At 45.8% G+C, this 19,694-nt stretch overlaps 1 long non-coding RNA gene and 4 other non-coding genes across 6 annotated transcripts; all 5 read right to left on the bottom strand.

The window, feature by feature from the left end:
* Window positions 1-7,108: 7,108 nt before the first annotated feature.
* On the bottom strand, window positions 7,109-10,711 carry LOC133262395 (uncharacterized). 2 transcript variants are annotated; one of them, XR_009741292.1, is made up of 4 exons: window positions 10,540-10,711; window positions 9,570-9,705; window positions 9,035-9,175; window positions 7,109-7,685 (listed from the first exon to the last, which is right to left on the bottom strand). It is a non-coding gene; the product is annotated as an uncharacterized LOC133262395 (long non-coding RNA). The 2 variants fall into 2 exon arrangements; XR_009741291.1 differs by lacking the exon at window positions 9,570-9,705 and having other exon boundaries at window positions 9,035-9,163; window positions 10,527-10,711.
* Window positions 9,246-9,337, bottom strand: LOC133262703 (small nucleolar SNORD12/SNORD106). Its single transcript, XR_009741393.1, has one exon. It is a non-coding gene; the product is annotated as a small nucleolar SNORD12/SNORD106 (small nucleolar RNA).
* On the bottom strand, window positions 9,778-9,869 carry LOC133262702 (small nucleolar SNORD12/SNORD106). Its single transcript, XR_009741392.1, has one exon. It is a non-coding gene; the product is annotated as a small nucleolar SNORD12/SNORD106 (small nucleolar RNA).
* A 34-nt stretch (window positions 10,712-10,745) lies between the features above and the next one.
* On the bottom strand, window positions 10,746-10,837 carry LOC133262701 (small nucleolar SNORD12/SNORD106). The gene has a single exon (XR_009741391.1). It is a non-coding gene; the product is annotated as a small nucleolar SNORD12/SNORD106 (small nucleolar RNA).
* Window positions 10,838-11,274: 437 nt separating this feature from the next.
* LOC133262700 (small nucleolar SNORD12/SNORD106) lies at window positions 11,275-11,367 on the bottom strand. Its single transcript, XR_009741390.1, has one exon. It is a non-coding gene; the product is annotated as a small nucleolar SNORD12/SNORD106 (small nucleolar RNA).
* Window positions 11,368-19,694: the final 8,327 nt, after the last annotated feature.

Below are 19,694 nucleotides of genomic sequence, written 5' to 3'. Positions count from 1 at the left end.
TTGACTTACGTACAAAAAGCTCAGCTATGGGAAAATGGTGTAACTGCTGTTTAACCACTGCCTTGAAGGCAAAACCAAAGCAATGACATCTTTCCACCTCCACATGCTTGGTGCTCTGATCATAACAGATCTCTGAATAAGATGACCCAAGTAACATCTCTTACAAGGACTGCACAGTCCGGTTGTACAGTCTTTTGCAACATGGTCCAAAGAGAGCAAAATAAATTTTCGCTTCTACAAGAAAAGTTAGACTGCCAACTGATCTGCTTTAGACAACTCACTGTGACAGCAACTTGGTGAGTTACAGCTGCAGAAGCCAAGAGCCAGAGCATCATGCATATGCCTACAGATCTCAGAGGATATGGGAACCATTCCTACTGTTTCAGCTCCTGAGGTCTTTGCTCCCAGTATGAAGGAAATGAAGGTGAATAAACCCGGTGATGATGAAGATGAATAAATCCTCTTAACACTCCCATCATTGCAATTCTCTCTACAGGGCTACTAGCTGATCTCTCAGGGATCCTGTGCAGGTTTAAGGATAAGGCAAACCTACAGCGAATCACAACTCACCAACAAGCCTCTCACCCGTGGCTGAACCCAGTGATGCACTCCTGAAGGCCTGAGAGATTTTGTCTTCTGTTAACCTTGTGGACCTCCCATATAGCTTTATTATCTTCCTCCTCTCAGCTCTTGAGCCACAGTCAGGGAAACAACAATGCTGTGACTCCCAGCAGCTTCCCAGAGGTGACTTTATCAGACAGAAGGAATATCTGACAACAGCCAGATAAGGGTGAACTTTCCTCTTCAGTGCGAGAGAAAATCATTAGGCTCATCCATGGAAAAGTGCCTTTGCCAGATTCCTGCCACAATTCAGACAAGGAGAAGGCAGCGCATGGAAGACTGTGACCTTTCCGTTACCACTTTGGTACCCAGCGTATCATCCAGAATCAGAGGAAAGACTAGCAGGGAGTACGTGCCATAGTTCAGAAGAGCAATAGAGAGGTTTTACAGATGAAATCACAACCAGGAGCACAAAGTATATGCTGCCCTCATGATAACAATAGCTGTTGTGAAGCATGTACCTGATGGACAGGTTTAGGGAAGCTAGGAACAAGAGACGCACACTGCTCTTAGCACCTTTGGCAACCACCTTTTCTCCAAGCAGTTTTGCCAAACCCTACTGAGGTGTTTCCACAGCAACAGAAATGGCTGACTAACAAATTTCTCAGATGCTACCAGTTCTCTCTAAATTTCCAAGAAAATTACACTTACAAATACCCTGTTGTAAAAAAAGTGATGGTGAATACTCAAAGTCAGTTTTGAACTGCTGATGTCAAGGGCCTGATCCACATCCACTGAAAAAGGGATTCAGTCTTAAGACAGGCCTTCCCCCATGAGTGCTATATCTCATGGAAAAAGTAAGTTTTTCTCTCCCTTTGGTAGACAAAATTCTTGCAAACATGAATGAAGACTAAGCCAGTGTAATGTGTAACAATTACAACAACACTCTCACAAGCCTGCAGATGGCTTGCATCCATCTTTTTTCATCAGCAAGCCATTAAATTCTCCAGCTTGATTTGGGAAAATTGGTGGAGGTAAGGCAACGTCTACCATTGCTACAGTTACGTACCACAAAGGAAGTGATCCAAGCTGCTAAACAAGGGCAGAGGTAGAGCTTAGGATTTCTCCTCACTGAGGAATGGTATCTAGAAGTTAGCTGCTGCCTGCAGGCCAGGCTCTATCTTGGACTAGTATGCAAGCATTCCAGTATATGTGGGAGGATCAAAAGCACAACCTCACCCTATCAATTAAAAAGCAGTCCTGAACCAGCAGCAGTGAGCTGTTGAAAACATTATGACCACCCACAGTGGGAAATGGAAGCATATGTGGAGCAGAAAGCATGTGTGCTACTCCAGGCCAGCCCCTGGGTGCTGACATACCACCCTACCTTCAGAGAGCTGCTTTCAGGAACAGGCTTCAGGGAATCCATCTGAGCAAGCAGCACCACACAGGGCTGCATCTACTTACCTACCGCCCTCATGCACCAGATGAGCCTCCTCAGCCCTCTGGAAGGACACCTGCCACCCTGCTGGAGATGGAAAACATCCCTTGTTTCTTTGTCCAGTCAACGCTGAGACTGCATCTCCAAGTCTCTCTGGAGATCCTCACTGAGGAAGGTTAAATGAACTCAAGGGAATCTGCATAAAGCAGAGAAATTAGGACAGCCCCTGGCTTTAATATTGCTTTGAAAAAAGACTAAGGAAGTCAAGCTTATTCTCAGCACTGGAGGGAAGACTTCAAGCTCACCCAGGCACAGCATTCAAAACCAAACACAGCAAGTGACCGGCACAGCGAAGTGCAGACTATCCAGTGGAAACTTTTCTAGCTATAACACTGAAGAACTGCAGATACTCAGGTAACACAGAAATGGTCTTGAAGCCATTTCTATGAACCCAAATCAATCTTAGAGAACAGAATGGAATTGCTTTGAGTTATAGAATAGTTTGGATTGGAAGGTTCCTTTAAAGGCCATCTAGTCCAACACCCCTGCAATTTATCTGATGCAGGGATATCTGATGTACACCATGAACATGGTCTTGCATAAAGAACATCTTTACCTATTACCAAGACAACTCTACCTGCAAGTTGCCAGATGTTTCCTATCCGCTTTATAAAAGACTTGAGCCCATTTCAGTCACTGGAAAGTGTGTGAAAGGGGCTACATCCAGTCCTTGCTAGCCTTACATTGGCACTGAGCAGGAAACAGGTGAAGAGAATTTCTTCAGACACCAGAGTACCTGTTTCTGTAAACATGAAGATAACTAGCACTTTTCTCCAGTTTAATTTACTGTGGAACAATCTAAAAGGCTTTAGCACCAATCTCTGGTAGGTATCACTGGGCAAAGGGGAGATTTTCGTGGTGTGTGCTTGGAACCTCAGCAGAAAACCAGAGCTCTCACTGTCCCTTCTCTTTTCACCCTGTTGACAGCACACCAGTCCTCCCTCTACAGTGAGCTCAACCTGAGCATTGGCCAGGTGGTCTGAGCAAGAAGTCACAGCAGGGAGCAGAGTGACATAAACTGTTCTGCAAGATGAAGGCTGCCAGAAGACAACCAGTCAGTGCCCAAGTGCCTCAGCCCTACCTGCACCCTGTGCCCAACACTTGGATAGGAAAGTGCCCAGGAACCCTACATGCTATAATAAACCAGCAGATCCCCCAGCACAAAAATGGAGAATCAGGCTGAACCAAGACACTTAGCTACTACTACTTAGAGTAGCTACTACTTAGATCCCCACTACTGAAAGGGATCTGGCATAAAGAGTGAAAGAAGAACAGAAGCCTACAGCTGCAGAACATCTAAAACACTGGACGCTGTAGGACAAAGAAACCCTCTGCTTCAAAAAGAAGTCTTCCCCTTAATACCTGTGTGGCAGTCTGAGTGTCCTGAAACACGGGTCTTCTTAGGGCAATCACAAAACCAAGCTTTGCTTCATTGCTGTCCATGATAGCATCTAGCCTGTCAGCACAGTCGATGTGTCAGATAACTTAATCCATCACTGAGCAGAGAGGGAGGCAAACGAAATAATGCAAAGAGTAGAAGCAGCAATGAGTAAATGGACCATGCTATTTCATAAGCTAATGCAGCCGCTTAACAGATGGATCCGAAAAGAAAAATCACCATGCAGTCAAAATGATGCCTGGGTCTTTGGGAATATAAATGTTAAACCTCTCACTGTGTATGAAAACATGTCTATTAAAAACAACATCAGACAGAAATAATCTGTGCTATTTTCCTCTCAAATGCTCAAGGCACCAAGAAACAGAGCTGTTTGAGAAAAGTAAACATTTGCTTAAACATACCAGCCTAGTGAGTGACTCCAGATTTCAGTTTTAGAGTTATGCTCAAGCGTGCACAGCATTGTCTGTTCCTGCTAGACCTGATGGAACCTGATGAAGACAATTCTGCCTTCATCCTCACTGCCCTGTTCAGGCACTTCACAGCAGCTCAGCAGAATACGAGCTCAGGACATGCTGCGATAACCCTTTGCTAACCTCTGAGAGGTAGCAGGGAGCATTCAGTGCAGAGAAAAAAAGCTGTGAATCAGCCTTTGCCCAAAACATACCTCTTGGCCTTCCTCTCCTACCCGTCTCAGGAGTTCACCAGTACCTGCGGAACTCAGGCAAGCAATGGGGCAACAAATGCCAAAGACAGTTCTGAGGAGGAGACCTGAAAATTACCTTAAAATTCAGTGCTAACACCCTCCCCATCTTTTATCAAAGGGCTATCTATATTAAGGGATTTTCAAATGGAGTGATCTTGCCTCCATGTTTGTTATAGACAATAAAGTTTGATGGTTTCTGTATTAACTGGGAGGCCTACTTCATTGCTTGACTGTCACACAGTTGTACTAGGAAGTCCACTGCAGCTCAAGGCTTTGAATAGATTATGATTACACACAGAAGTCACACGTTTGAGCATGGTATGTGGAAGTTTGGAGCAAAGGTGCTGAACGCATACCAGGGGATGCTCTCTAGACTCAAACCAGTTCCAGAACTAGAAAAAAAAAACACCATAGAGACAGATATAAAATGAAGGCACACTTATGGAGCCCAACTGTTTGCAGGTATATCAGCAATGCCAGCAGATGAAAGCTGTGGAAAAAGAAGCCTGTCAGTATGGATGACTTCATCCACCTCAGCTCCTCTAAATAAAAGACTGACAAGTTCAGATGTTACTTTCAGGGTTTGTCTCCGCCTTGCCATACGTCTTACAGATAAGCTAATACTCACTGGTCCAGAGGTTTATTACTGCACACTGCTATAGCAACAAGGTGAAAGTACCCCGACTATACACACACAGAACAACTCAACAAGCAGTTTGATTTAGAAACTCATCTGGCCCTAAGCTTTGGGTAATGCATGCACACAGCACCCCCTACAGCTGCCAGGTCAGGAGAGACCCAAAGTCGCTTTTCAGGCAGTGCACAGGTCCTCCTCCTACCTAGCCCCTGGCATCCAGACTAGAGGTTGCCTACAGTGGATCAGCTATCAGTTTTGTCTTCCAACCCTATGCATGTATGCAATAGCAGTGCTTGAATCTTAACCTAAGCAACTCTTCTAGAAGAGGTAATAAAACATGGAAAGAGCATGTTCCAGCTACATCTGTCCTAACAGCTCCAACTGCACAACCAGCACTCTCCATTCCTTAAAGCGTGCTTGCTGGTAGGTATGCTCATTAGAGTATGAAAGTAATTATATTAGCAGCTCTGATCCCTCATCAGTATGTTTTTTCAAGACATCATGCTGCTTATATTAATTGAATGAGAAAAATCTCTACCCAGTTTAATATAAGACTGCTTCAAATGCTAATAGCTAATTTTCCATCACTGCTGTTTCCTACTGAACATACATGCCAAAGGCCACTTTCAGTTCAGTTTCCCTCCCCTAACCACTGAAACTGTTATTTATGTTTTTAAGTAGCAGAAATACCCTCTAAACTTGTAGTTGCTGTAAATAATCTCCAATCCACTATAGTATTAATTAGGCTGTTCCTATTCAGCAGTAAAAGTAACACAATATTTCAAATGCTGCAAGACATCATTTCTTAAACATTTCCTCAGCCTACTACCCACACCTCACTTTTGCCCTTCTGCTTCTTCAAGCGCAATTGCCCCTGTTGGTCTAGCTAGTTCACTGCAGCCCCTGCTTCTTCCAGGCAGCAGCTCCTCAGTTGGTATTTACCATGTATGACCCATCAGAGAAAGGCTTCCACAGGCTCAGAACTAGCAGCACAGGAACCTTCAACAGCTGCCAGATAGCCCTACTCCTCAGGAACCTAATGAAGCTGCAGGAGAATTGGGTTTTAACCCCAGCCCTAATGCACATACCTGCTGTGCTGCTTCCCTCCAACAGCACATGGGGATCACTTCCTTCCATCATTAGGCCCAGGGCTTGTCAGAACCTGCTGTCTGAGAGACTGCAGGTTAATATACATTCCAGTTCTTCACAACAGATTGATCTGAAGGGGCCATGTACTTCATTTGCATTGCCAGTGGGGTATACAAACGCTACCAGACCAGGACCTGCATGAGACATCTGCCGAGGTCCATTTGTGCATCAGACATCACTCCTGACTGCCAGGCTAATGGGCACAGCAGACCGAGAATGCTTTCTCCCTCCCTGCAGAACACTCACCACCATTTGACACCTCTGTGTGCAGACATCACACGGCACAGGTACATTTACACAGAATTTTCACTCCTGCTGAGGCCGGATGTGTAGTCAACTGATCTGGGATACACAAATCAGAGGTATGGGAAGCAATACATCTTGGGGCTCTTGGCTACCTCTCTGGCATTAGAAAAATCTTTAGCTTCCTCCTATTCAGTGGTTCCCGACTTGAAGCACATACGTGCTGCTCGTATTAAATTCTCCTTCTCTGCAAAGCTGGAAGTTTGCCAAAGAACATCCAGGGGAATGCTGCAGGATCTGGATGAACATCTGTCACCAAGTCTCTAGCCAGAAGCAGTCATTCCTGCTAGATGAACACATGACACAAGGGAAATGTCCAATTCCTCACAACAGCTGACATCCCTTTCCCCTCTTTCCCAGACTGCTGTCACTTCTAAGACTCGTGTATGAAGAATTTGTAAAGCCAGTGAGTGACTCACCTGGGAACATGCTGACCTGTAACTTTTACCAGGCCAGCTAAAACCACCACTGAATCATGTTTTACTCTAAGGGAGAAACTGAGGGAGAGCCTTTTTGCAAACACAGTGCAGACTATACCTCTCCCTTTGGTCCAAAAAACAGACCCACTGTCAACCTTTTAGCACTCAGCTGTTATATGCAGAGACCTGTACCCCCATGTTGCTTCCTGCAGTACAGCAGCAGCCACAAGTCTTCAGCTTAGCTAGCGCTTGTACTTCAGGGTATGTGAAGCTATGACCATGAGGTCCCAAGGTCTCCTAGCTTGAGGCAGCAGACACCTCTATGTAAGCAATGATTACAAACAAGCATTCTTGCCATCCAACTCCCAAAACCAGTTAGGAGATCCAGAAACTGGCTGTTAAAGGCATGTGAAGAGAATTTCAGTCACCAGCCAAATTCATCTAATACTCAGATTTTATTAAAAACAGGCTCTAAACAGTACAGAAATGACACTGTGCTGCAGCATCCACTTCCCCACTTTACAGGCTGCCAATGATACATCACTAAAGTTTCCTGGATGACAGGAGAGAGCCAAGACTTGAATCCCACCCTCTTTACACAGCAGTGCATCCTCCCCAACTTGACAACTGCTCTGAGGAAAAGCTTCCTTACTTCTCATGGTTGTGGTAGGGCAGCATTAGCTGTCAGCCCTTAGAATGCAGCCCTCGGAGACAAAAGCATCCAATTACATTAAACATACAGCTAGTTCCAGAATCCATGACAGTTAAATGCCTCATACCAAGGGAAAGAAAAATGTAACACCCTCTGTCTGTAAGTTGGCAGGACACCAATTTATCACTCCTGCTAGGTCTGAGAAAAGACCAGAGCCGCTGGCAGGGTGATGTGAATGCTGTAGCTTGGACAAGTGATCACAGGCAGCAGCATGGAGAGGGACATCATTAGCAGAAGACAGCTTTCTGCTAGTGCACTGAAATCACAGCAGGTCCCAGGACAACTTCTGACAAATCTCAACCTGTCAAGAAAACAGCCAACATTTGTCAGTCCACTCTACTGCAAACAGTAAACATACAGCTTTCAACTAGCCCCACAAAACTATACAGCAAGGGTTCCTCTGCAAACAGCAGAAACTTCTCTGCCAGGCACCCCAAATAGGACATACTTAAAACTGCAGGAGCTATTCCAGTACTTGATAAAAACCTGGGAGAGCTGAGCAGAGAACACCAGAATACTGTATCTTGTCAGCTCTACCAGCTTCACAACCTGACACAGACCACTTTTGCCCTACAACTTCTGAACTCAACGGTACCATAAGAAGGTCACATTTATACTCTCCATAGACAGAAGCTACCAAAAAGACATTGATATACAATAGCTGAACAAGAGGCACCTAAACAGCAATGCAAGGTTGTAACTAAATGAAGCCAGTGACAACAGCTGCTTATCCAAAGAAGTTCCATTAAGCACATTTTTCTAGAGCATTAGTGAAATACCAATCCAACACTTGAGCTTTCAGATGTCACAATCATAACAAAAAACAAAAACACCTAAGGCAATCCTCCTCCTGCAAATATACACACTGCTGGAAGCTGATTTTCATCCATTTTCTGCAGGGCATTGAGAATCTTCTACTGGAAGGGCCAGGGGGAAAGTATCAAGAAAAGCTCCCTGGCTCTCTGTAAGAAGCACCTCGTTTAAACGCTGCTTAAATGGGGCAAAAAAGCTGTGCCCTTAAACTGAAGTCCTTCAGAGCTCTCTGCTATTAAGATCTTTTGAAAGAATTTTTACTTATCCTCTCTTACACATGTCAGATAGCATTATACAATCAGTGTTACTGTATGTGCAGACAGCACCCTCCAGTGCTGCCGACCCTCTAAGCATGGAATGTATTTCCCTGCAATAGAGGTGCAAGTGCAAGTAGCCTCAATATACACCCACGAGGAACTGAAGCATCTTGCATCTATGGCGTCAATCAATCTGGCTAAAACAGAAGATGCATCAGCATTGCCAATCTGGTGGGTTAAAAAAATCCCTTTAAGTCATTATAACAGATGCTCATCAGCCAAACATTAAAAGGCAATCAATTACATTGTGAAAAGTTTTCATGTCCTGAACAAGGGACACAGTATTATAATCCTTACAGGAAAGATGGCAAAAGGCAACTGGAGTTTTTCAACAGGGACTGATACCCACGTCCATCCTGATATTTAAAAGGGACCCTCCAGCAACACTGTGTCACTCTACACCTCTGTCACATCTCCAGGGACACAAACCTGCCAAAGCACTGCAAAGCAATTCCCTTGCAGAAAGGTGCAACCCCTTCCCTTTATTTAAACCAGTGAACATAGGTGATCAAAGACTTACCATTCAATCTCCCCTGATGCAGCGGCACATGTGGTCAAGCAAACCAAGCCACTGCCCTCATCACACAACTGATTCACTAACAGCTACAGCCACCACATCTTGTCTCCCAGAGGCTCAACAGCCCAGAGCCTTTGCAGCACCCTATAAATAAAACCAAAAGGAACAGTTAATACCAGGCCATACTGCAACATGCACATAGCAACACTTCCCCACTGGTGCATCAGACATGATCTGGCTTGGAACAGCAAGAAATCAACACTGTCGCTCTGATGGGGAAAAAATTTAGTCATCATTTACACCAGCAGTCCCATGGGGTTAGGTGGCCGCACACCCACAGCAGCTGTGCACACTCCCACCTCCTGTGGCAGATCTGCAGGGAGGGAGTTAACTTATGGCAGAGGAAGTGGCAAAGCCATGCACATATATGGTGACCACTGAGTGCTGAGCAACTCCCTTTCAGAAAGGTATATCCCCATCTTTCATTTTTTTTTTATTCAATTTAAACCAGTGATCAGTTACTACTCTAAAGACTTACCATTCTTACTTGCTACAGATTCATCATGTTGGAGTAAAACCAGGCCACTGCCCTCATCACACAACTGATCACTAACAGCTACAGCCACCACATCTCGTCTCCCAGAGGCTCAACAGTCCAGAGCCTTTGCAGCAACCTATAAATAAAACCAAAAGGAACAGTTAGCACCAGGCCATACCAGCGGTGTGGAACACAGCAACACTTCCCCACTGGTGCATCAGACATGATCTGGCTTGGAACAGCAAGAAATCAACACTGTCGCTCTGATGGGGAAAAAATTTAGTCATCATTTACACCAGCAGTCCCATGGGGTTAGGTGGCTGCACACCCACAGCAGATGTGCCACACTCCCACCTCCTGTGGCAGATCTGCAGGGAGGGAGTTAACTTATGGCAGAGGAAGTAACAATGTCATGCATATGTATGGCCACCGAGTGCTGAACATATGCAATCCCCTCACACCCCCTCAAGTTGACCAGCATGGAAAACAGCAAAAAAGACTCAACAGCATTTCTCTTCCAAAGGAACACGCTTCAGCCAGGACGACTGCTTCCTCCCCCTTACTGGGGCAGCTGCTCTGATCAGCAATCACCCATAGGTCTCCATGCAGTGTTCTTAAAATGAGCTTTCTGAACAGAATGCATCAGCGACAATGGCACAGACCTGTAAACCACCATCCTGCTCCAGCTCAGCCTGCACTGATGCAGCGTGCAGATTCCTGTTCACTAGCCACACTTTGGGCAGGCAGAACAGGAGCAACACGAGGCACAAAGGACTCAATTGCAATGCTTCTGCCTGAGGGAAACATGTGCTTTTACTTCTGCAACACCTAGGCTAATGCTCAAATTTACACATCAGCCAAGTCGCTAGGGAAAAAACGGAAACAACTCCCTTGCAGAAAGGTGTATCTCCCCCTGCCTTTTTCACTTTATTTAAATTTAATTTAACCAACAGTTACTCCAAAGACTTACCAACCTTACTTGCTAGAGGTTCAGACATGGTGGAGCAAAGCAGGCAACTGCCCTCATCACACAACTGATCACTGCCAGCTACAGCCACCACATCTAGTCTCCCAGAGGCTCAACAGCCCATTTGCCTTCACAGCACTCTATTAGAAAAGCAAAAGGAACAGTTAATACCAGGCCATACTGCAACATGCACACAGCAAAACTTCCCCACTGGTGCATCAGACATGATCTGGCTTGGAACAGCAAGAAATCAACACTGTCGCTCTGATGGGGAAAAAATTTAGTCATCATTTACACCAGCAGTCCCATGGGGTTAGGTGGCCGCACACCCACAGCAGCTGTGCCACACTCCCACCTCCTGTGGCAGATCTGCAGGGAGGGAGTTAACTTATGGCAGAGGAAGTGGCAAAGCCATGCACATATATGGTGACCACTGAGTGCTGAGCAACTCCCTTTCAGAAAGGTATATCCCCATCTTTCATTTTTTTTAATTCAATTTAAACCAGTGATCAGTTACTACTCTAAAGACTTACCATTTTTACTTGCTAGATTCAGCATGTTGGAGTAAACCAGGCCACTGCCCTTATCACACAACTGATCACTAACAGCTACAGCCACCACATCTCGTCTCCCAGAGGCTCAACAGTCCAGAGCCTTTGCAGCACCCTATAAATAAAACCAAAAGGAACAGTTAGCACCAGGCCATACCAGGGGTGTGGGACACAGCAACACTTCCCCACTGGTGCATCAGACATGATCTGGCTTGGAACAGCAAGAAATCAACACTGTCGCTCTGATGGGGAAAAAAATTTAGTCATCATTTACACCAGCAGTCCCATGGGGTTAGGTGGCTGCACACCCACAGCAGATGTGCCACACTCCCACCTCTCCCAGCAGGCGCATGGGCACTGAGTGAATTCATACAGATCTTCCCCAAAAAGAGCTGGATGATTGGCATGTTTAGCAGGCACACTGGATGGTAATACTTCAAAAATCCAGACAAAACACACTGATGTATGGAGCTTCAGCAGCAGAGTACAAGACAGATTTAACAGAAAAGCAGGAGACAGGAAAGAGATGAGATTACACACTCCTGCAAGCCCAGCCTTTATGGCCACGTGAGGCATCCACCTTCTAATGTAAAGGTAGGTCAGCTCGGCCACAAACGGCACAGGCCATGCAGTGAACGCTACTTCCAGCAAGGGGCAGGGCAGGAAAACTGCAGAAGCAGCCCCTCCTCCAAGGGCCCACTGCAACCAGCCCAGCTCTGCCCCATGCCACGGCTGCAGCAGAGCACCTGTCTCCAGCATGGCCTGGTCCCCAGGGCACTGGCCTCAGGGCAGAGCTCTCAACCTCCCAGACTGTAGACTTCTTGACCTGCTACCTTGCACGTAACAGGAATGAGACAACGCAAAAAAGGCCTAGTGGCAAAGCTTCTGCAGGAAGAAACCCTCTCATCTCTACAGAACATATGCTAGCTGTCACACCTACACATCTATTAACAGAATCATATTATTAAGGCTGGAAGGGACCTCTAGACATCATCTAGTCCAATCCCCCTGCCAAGGAAGGGCCACCTACAGCAGGTTACACAGGAACACGGGCAGGTGGGTTTTGAATGTCTCTCGACACGGTAACTCCACAACCTCCCTGGGCAGCCTGTTCCAGTGCTCTGCCACTCTCAGCGTTAAAAAGCTGGTACTCATTTTATGGTTTAAACTTCTCATGTTTTAGCTTATCGCCACTGCTCCTTGTCCTGTTGCTGGACAGCACTGAAAGGAGTCTGGCACCATCCTCGTGGCACCCATCTTTGACATACTCATATGCGTTAACGAGACCCCCTCTAGACTAAACAGGCCCAGGGATTAAACGTCCCCAAGGACGCCAACCTTACAAAGCACTGCAGAAACAGCTCGTTAACTTTTGAAAAAAAAAAATAATTTACAAAATACTTATTTTTAAGCCAGTGAGGCAGAGTTACTTTAAGGACTTACCATTCCCCCCTGCCAGAGGCTTACGCATGGCAGAGCAAACCAGGGAACTGTTCTCCTGGCACGCCTGACCCTGCGGCATCAGATCTCCGGGAGGCCCTGTGAGAGAAGCCAAAGGGAACCGTAAGCACCGAGTCTCGCAAGTGCCTGGGACACAGCGGTGCTTCCCACTGGTGCATCAGACACGACCTGGCTTTAGCGGTGAGAAGACAACACTGCCGCTCTGACGGGAAAAGCCCGTCACCACCGAGCCCCCGGCCCGCGCCGCGATCCCGCCTCCCCCCGCAGGGCCAGGGCATCAACCAAGACGTCCCCGCGAGAGGCGGCCGGGCGATCGCTTACCCGGAAGAGCCGCAGGAGCGCGCAGCAGAGCCCTTGGGGACGGGGCCCCGGCGCTGAGCAGGAAGAGGCGGCCATGCCACTAGGCCTCACCGCTCCCTCAGCGGGCGGGCAGGGAGATGAGACCGGCGGCCGCCAGAAACCCGCTCAGGCAAGAAGAGCTACGAGGAGGGCGCAAAGAGCAAAGACCCGAACCCACCAGCCCTCCGACCTCGCCCGCAACCCACCCACAACCCTACATACCTCAGCCACGCCGGAGCAAGAGGACGGCAAGCTCCGCGAGAGGCACTTTATAGGGTCCTCGGGGCCCGCCCCGGCCCCGCCCGCCTCGAGGCAGAAGGGCGGGCTCCGGCGCCATGTTGGGCGGTGCCGCTCGGGCTGCTCTCGGGATCCTCTGTGTTTTGCCCCTTATCTTTCTGACCTTGTGGTGGAGGGTTCTGCTCCTCCGGGGGGCCGTGGGCAGAGCCGTCCGCTGCCCGCTCCGTCAGGCTCGGAGCTGGTGGTGGGGTCCTGAGGTACTCTCAGCAGAGGGGGAGGCCGCTGCCGCCATTTCGCGGCGAAGGGCAGGACGAGCGCGGGGCCTTCTCGGCCGCGCCGCTGCGCTCTGGCTCCGCTCGCCTCATGGCGGTGCGCGCGGGTCGAGCCTGCAGCCCGCCCCCGGTCGTGCCCGCGCTTTGTGTGAGGAGAGGGCCTGATGCCGGATTAAACAAGTGTGTCATTGTGTATAGAGGTACAGACAAGGCTACAGGATAAGGCGTGCAGCGAGATGACCACATGTCTTCTTTAGAATTGATGTGGGCCTTCCATCAATCAGGCCCAAGAAATAGGTAAACAGCTGCAAAAGGAAACAGTTAAAGGAGCTTCTCGTAAGCTAGCCTATTTGTAATTGTAGTTAATTGGCAGGACTTACAGTGTCCGTAACTAACAGAATTCCATTAAAGGGTAAAATGAGTAGGGGTATTTCTCAGCAGATGACTCCCAGAGACCACTCCTCAAATTCACAGGGCCTACGCTATGGCCTTACCTACCAAACTTACCATATGCAATGAATAACAAGAATTGGGTGGGCATTTTTTTGGAATTATGATTAATATATATATAATAAAGGTATATAAGATGCAAAATGTCTGTTCTGGGTGTGCATGGTAGGTGGAGTGATCCCCCATGCACCCAATACCATAATAATGTCAGCTCTCTAACCTGTCTCATTAGACAGTTTATTCCAGATTTTGGTGACAGGGTGAAGGCAGGCGAGTTCAGCCATGTGCCTCTCCCTGCGCTTGGAGTTGGACCCTCTGGCTGCAGCCTCCCACCCAGATCTGGCACCAGCACTGCAGGGAAGCCTTGGCCCAGTACAGGCACCAGTATGCACAGGGTGTCACACTGCATGAGTGCCTGGAGACAAACCGGTGCTGAGTGCACCCGGGCTTGTGGCATCAGTACATGTAATGTGCTTTGCTGGGATGAGCGAGTATAGCTTTGGAAGTTAATTTTATTTTTATTTTTCTCTTAGAAAATAAAAAATCCAGCTTCAGAGATGTTTAGTGACTTGTCTAAAGTGCAGTGGCAACATCAGGCCTGTGATCCAACCTTATTCCAGAGCAGGAGCTCCCAAACAGGTAACTGAAGGACTGCCAGTTTACACCACTGCTCCTCTCTCAGCTCAGGCTCCTGCTGATGTGTGAGTGGTTCCACTCAGGTTCATGTCACTTAGGGGATGCCCACTGCAGTCTGGGGAACACAGCACAGCAGCAGTTATCTTGCTTTTAGTGGCCATAGACAGGCAATTTAGGTTGTGTTAAATAGGTTGCTACAGAGTAATGCGAAGAATGGAACAGACAGCAAAGGATGTATCTTGAATGAGAACAGCCTGGCTTGTAACCCAAGCACTGCTGCGTGCTGCGGTTTTACAGCTGTAAATTCACCTTGGAAATGGGGCGTGAAGGTCAGCCAAGCACAGTGTTTATCCTTCACCAGAGGTCGCTGCATAGTAGAGGGTGCCACTGTGATTCAGAAATATTCTCCAGCCATGGGCCCCCCTCCCGCACCTCCTGCGGAAGGTAGGAGGTCTTGTCACTAGAATAAGACTTAACTAAAGAGATGGGGTTGAAATGGAGTCAGTTGTAAGAGGCAGGAGGACAGGCAGGGGAAGGCATAAAGCCATATACTAGTTTTACATCAGCAGGGTGGTCTTTTGGGCTAAACACAGGAGTTGCAACAACCCTGAGTTATGCAGTAAGCAGCTCTGGTCAACATCATGTAATTGCTCCATGCTTTAGTTTTTTTCTGTTTGTAAAATACATACTGGTTATGCCAAGGCACCAGGCGTAGCAATTCAGTTGCTCACTCGCTCACTCAGTGTTGCATGAAATGGGATGTGGGATTTGTCACCTCAGTGCTCCAGCAAACCAGCTGTTCCTTTGGTATCAAGCTTCTACTAACTAAACAAGGATTCAGTGACAAGGGGACCAGATCAAGCTGATTGCAAGGTGAATACATCCTGTGGGACCAATGGAAGGGATAGGTCAAGGATGGTGCTTGAAACATGGTAAGAGCAAGAAAAGGCACATGGTCAGTTTGTTGGCTAGTTTGCAAGCATGCAGCTGAGGCTCTGCAAATCTGCCAAGAGAAGCCACGTGAGGTATTTTAGACACTCTGAAATGAGTAAGCCTATCTTGTTTAATTCACCTCCCTAACAGTGTCTACAGACATAAATACTGCAAGTACATATATAGGCCTTAGAGTATGTTTGGTGTAACACTGCATAATTCAGCTACCCATTAAAATGCTTTTACCAAATTAAACATGTTTGTAGGCAACTAATTCTTGAAAGCAGTTTATCAAACAGGACCTGTGGAATAAATCTCAATCCCATTAATCCAAGTTCCAGAACACCAAAAGATGAAAAGACAATCATGAAAGACATTTTAAGAGGATTACAGGGAAAACTAATCTTGTTATGCTGCAAACCCATGTCACATGTTCAAGAGGAACTGTGAATGTGATTTGCCTTGCCTTGTTTGGCAAGGAAGGAGAAATGGGAAGGTCTGGGATGTTAAACAGCTGCAGCAGAGCTTAGTATCAAATTTACTTGACTTCAGTGGGTTTTATTCTCCTTGTCAGAAAATGTTGAAAATCTCTTTAGCTAGCTGAGTTCTTCAGTTCAGTCAGGGCTCGTTGTAGCAAGACTTATTGAAGACAGGAATTTCCTCAAGAGGCAGCAAAGTCAGGACATACACAAGTCCCAGTTCTCCTTGTTACTTCAGAGGGACCTCTTCTGTGTGTCATTGCTGGCCAGGGCAGCCAGGCCATGCAAGCTTCCCTTCACAGCCGATTAGCAGGACTTTTTGCTGCAGGATAGCTATGCGATTTTCTTGCACAGTGTGGTTATTCCCACCAGCTGCAGGCACCAGCAATTGGGGCTGGGCCTCTCCTGTCTTGTGTCCCTGTGTGTGTCCTGTAGGAGGTTTTCCTAACCTTACATGCGTGGCTAAAGCCAAGGAAAAAGGCAGAAAGGCAATTCAGTCACGTACATGTTTTTAAAAGTATCACAACTTCTGAAGAATGCTGTTGTAGTATATGCCAGCCTTCACAGGGACACGTTTTCAGCTTCGTCCAAATGCCAACACTCAGTGCTAGAACAGAATCATTCTTTTCTCTATGAAGGGGAAACCTGATGAAAGAAGAAATGTTTCTGAATTGCTAAACAAGACCTTGTTAATCTTATGGGATGATTAAATATTTCACATGCCAGCATCCAACTGCTACATTATTACGTTCAGGGTTTTTCTTTTCTATCAGAACTGAATATTGCAGAAATCCAAATTTTAATTGGGATGCAACCTCTGACTTCCCAACATAATAACCTGAACTGAAATCCCAGTACCTGATGTCTCCAATATTCAGGAAAATTCTAATACAGATTGTAATTCTCTAGCATAAAGTTTTGTAATATAATAACAACAAAAAAGAAAGCTATGCATCAAGAAGCCATGAAAAGTTCTCTCTGAATTGTTGGGTCAGCAGCTTCACTGTAGAGTATTATGGTAATTAAAATAAAATAGTGCACTGACAGGGCATTAAAAAAAAAAGTGTGAGCATGTGCCAAATCACACACACTGGTCCTCTGGAATATGAAAAATTCCAAATACAAAATTTACAGAATGGATTAAAGGACAGTAAGAAAGAAACTGCCATAGTTGGTTGTGGAGCCAGAATTTTTCTAGCCTGCAGCTGCAACTGGAAACAAATGAAGGCTGTGAATGACCGAGCTGAGTTTCAGCAAGAGACCCAACAGGGAGATGTATTCAGATTTATCAGTTTAATAGGCTTATTTGCACAGAAATTATGTTGTTTTTTTTTCTTTCTTCCTCCAGACTGTCAAGGGTTGCCATCCAGAAATGAGAGAAATGGATCACAGCTGCAGCATGACTGTAGCAGAAACTTCGGGCCAGTTTGAAGCAGCAGGTTTAGAGGTCAGTAGCTGTGGATCACAAGAGATACAATGCACTCTTATGAAGAGATCTCAACATTCATTTTTTCATGAACACAAGTCTTCCCTAGGACACTGCACTGAGTCAGGGTCAGTGCAGAGCACTATACCTTGCAGGACCAGGTCCTTTGCTCATTTTTATGCATCTGCTCAGGTTTAGCCTTATTCAAAATGTTCTAACGGTATTTCTAAGCTCAGATAAACTATTTAAATGTGGAAACAATAAATGCCTGTTGGACAAGCAACTGCCTTGTTAACAGCTGGGTACTAAGGATACAGAATTTTCTGATGCTGCGTGACACCAGTAAGATCTTGCAAAATTATTGGCTAGACTCTACAGAAAACATTTTTGGAGGGAGAAGAGCTTTGGTGGTTTACAGATTACTCTGTGATTATTAGCAAATGAATTTTACATAGGCATTGATAAAAGACACTGCTCTGTCAGAAAGAGATGGTGCAAAAGACAAAAGAAATGGTAGACTAATAGGGTACTACTTAAAAGTTACTTTAGAAATGTTTATATCCTTCTTTATCTTGCAAAAATAACCAAGTGGTTTTAGTTCATTTACATGGGACAAGTTTCAACTGCAGCATGTTGAAAGAACACATGCAAGAACTCAAAACACAAGACTTTTCAGTTTAAAACAGATGGAAACACTTTGGTTCCAGAGGTAAACAGCAGTTTAGTTCATCTGAACAGTGTGTTACTAGCTATGATCAGAAAGGCACCACATGCCTTGCTAGTGGCTTCTTGGGATCAGAGTGTGTCAAGGTAAGCAGCTCAAGATGAAGAGAACACATCTAAGAAGCTGTCCTGTTCACAGAGCAGTACTTGGAGCTGTCTTTCAACCTTTTTTTGCACTGAGGATAACACTCCAGGGTACTTGGGTGAGGAGCACAGAACTTCACACAGCCATGATGGCAGGTACAGCTTGCTCTGTTTCCTGAGTTTGGAAGAACACCTCATAGAACATTCTGTTGAAACGTGTTTCTCTCTAGGGAGAGGAAAGATGCTTCATACACCTCACAGGTGCAGGAATCTGCCCATCACAAATCAGATCATCTTAAAGCCTGCTTTAACAGATGTTAGTCTTCTAGGAACAGTAGGAGTTCATGGAGAGGAGGGGGAGAAACCCTCCATAAAGTAAAAACACTAGTAGAAATGGAGGAGGGAACATGCCACACAGCTAAAGGCTAAAACAGTTTTTCAAAAGAAAGGGCCAACAAAAAATACTGATAGACAAGAAACTGGGAAGTAATGCCAGCATTTACAAGGAATTTGGAAACACTTTTGGTCCATTCCCTTACTGGGTGGACCAGAGGACTGTGGGCTTAAGTGTGAGGAGATGCAATATGTGCAAGCCTACACACAATATAACGGTTTGAACACTGGTCATGTGCTTTTTTGAAGGGGGACTAGCTTTGTTTAATGTCCAGACTAAACACAAACACCACATTCAGCATGTGGCAGAAGGCCACTAAAACCAATAGTCATATCTAGCTGACTGATGAATGACAAGACATCTGCATTTGACCCAGTTCAAGTATCACTTTAATCTAGGTACATCTTCCCTGTCTGCATACAATAATGGACCAGCAGAATGGGGAGGGGTTAGACAGAAAAAGCTCTTAAATAACCTTTTTTCTCTTTTAAACAAAAATCAGCTGTAATTTCTACATCAGTGCTTTAGCAGATGGAAATACAAGAAGTTAAAACACTCACTGAAAACACCACTTAGCTTTGAAGTCAGTACAGTACAAGAGAAAGCACAACAGAGTTATTGCTAGAATGCTTAAAGAGACAATTATTTAAATGCAATTAGCCTTTGTGAGTTTGAAGTAGCACATTTTCTTCAAGTTTTTATCCGCTTTATTAATTAAAATAACTTGGTGGCTCAACATTTTAATAAGCTTCTTCTCTACCTACTTAACAAGCTTTAAAGGGAATTCACAAACTTATGCGAATGCAGTGGCAGTTTGTAGGACAGTTACACTGAATTTTATTTATGGCAAACTACTGATGGATTTATATTTTCCAGTGATGCTTTCCCTTCCCAGTTGTTTTTTCTAGGCAAGAGCTAAATGTTAAAACCAAAGTGCTGTGTGAAAACAACTATGAAAGCAATGCTTAGCAACCAGACAATACATATGCCTGCTGTGATGTGCCTGGTAGTGGCTTTAAAATGGGAGAACAGCAGTTTGGGAGACTGCACCCAAAATAAAATAGGGACAAGGAATTAGTGTCTCCTGTCCCCAAACAGATTTTGCATTTGGGCTTTGACGTAAAACACATCAGAGGTTTTGTCCCTTAACACAGGGTTGGGATTGCCTTCTTT

This window comes from Pezoporus flaviventris, unplaced genomic scaffold (genome assembly GCF_033815535.1).
Source record: "Pezoporus flaviventris isolate CSIRO_AGI_PZ_B2104156 unplaced genomic scaffold, CSIRO_AGI_Pfla_v1 ptg000213l, whole genome shotgun sequence".
Lineage (NCBI taxonomy): Eukaryota > Metazoa > Chordata > Aves > Psittaciformes > Psittacidae > Pezoporus > Pezoporus flaviventris.
The sequence above is the reverse complement of the archived record's forward strand: the minus strand, read 5'-3'. Positions and strand labels throughout refer to the sequence as shown.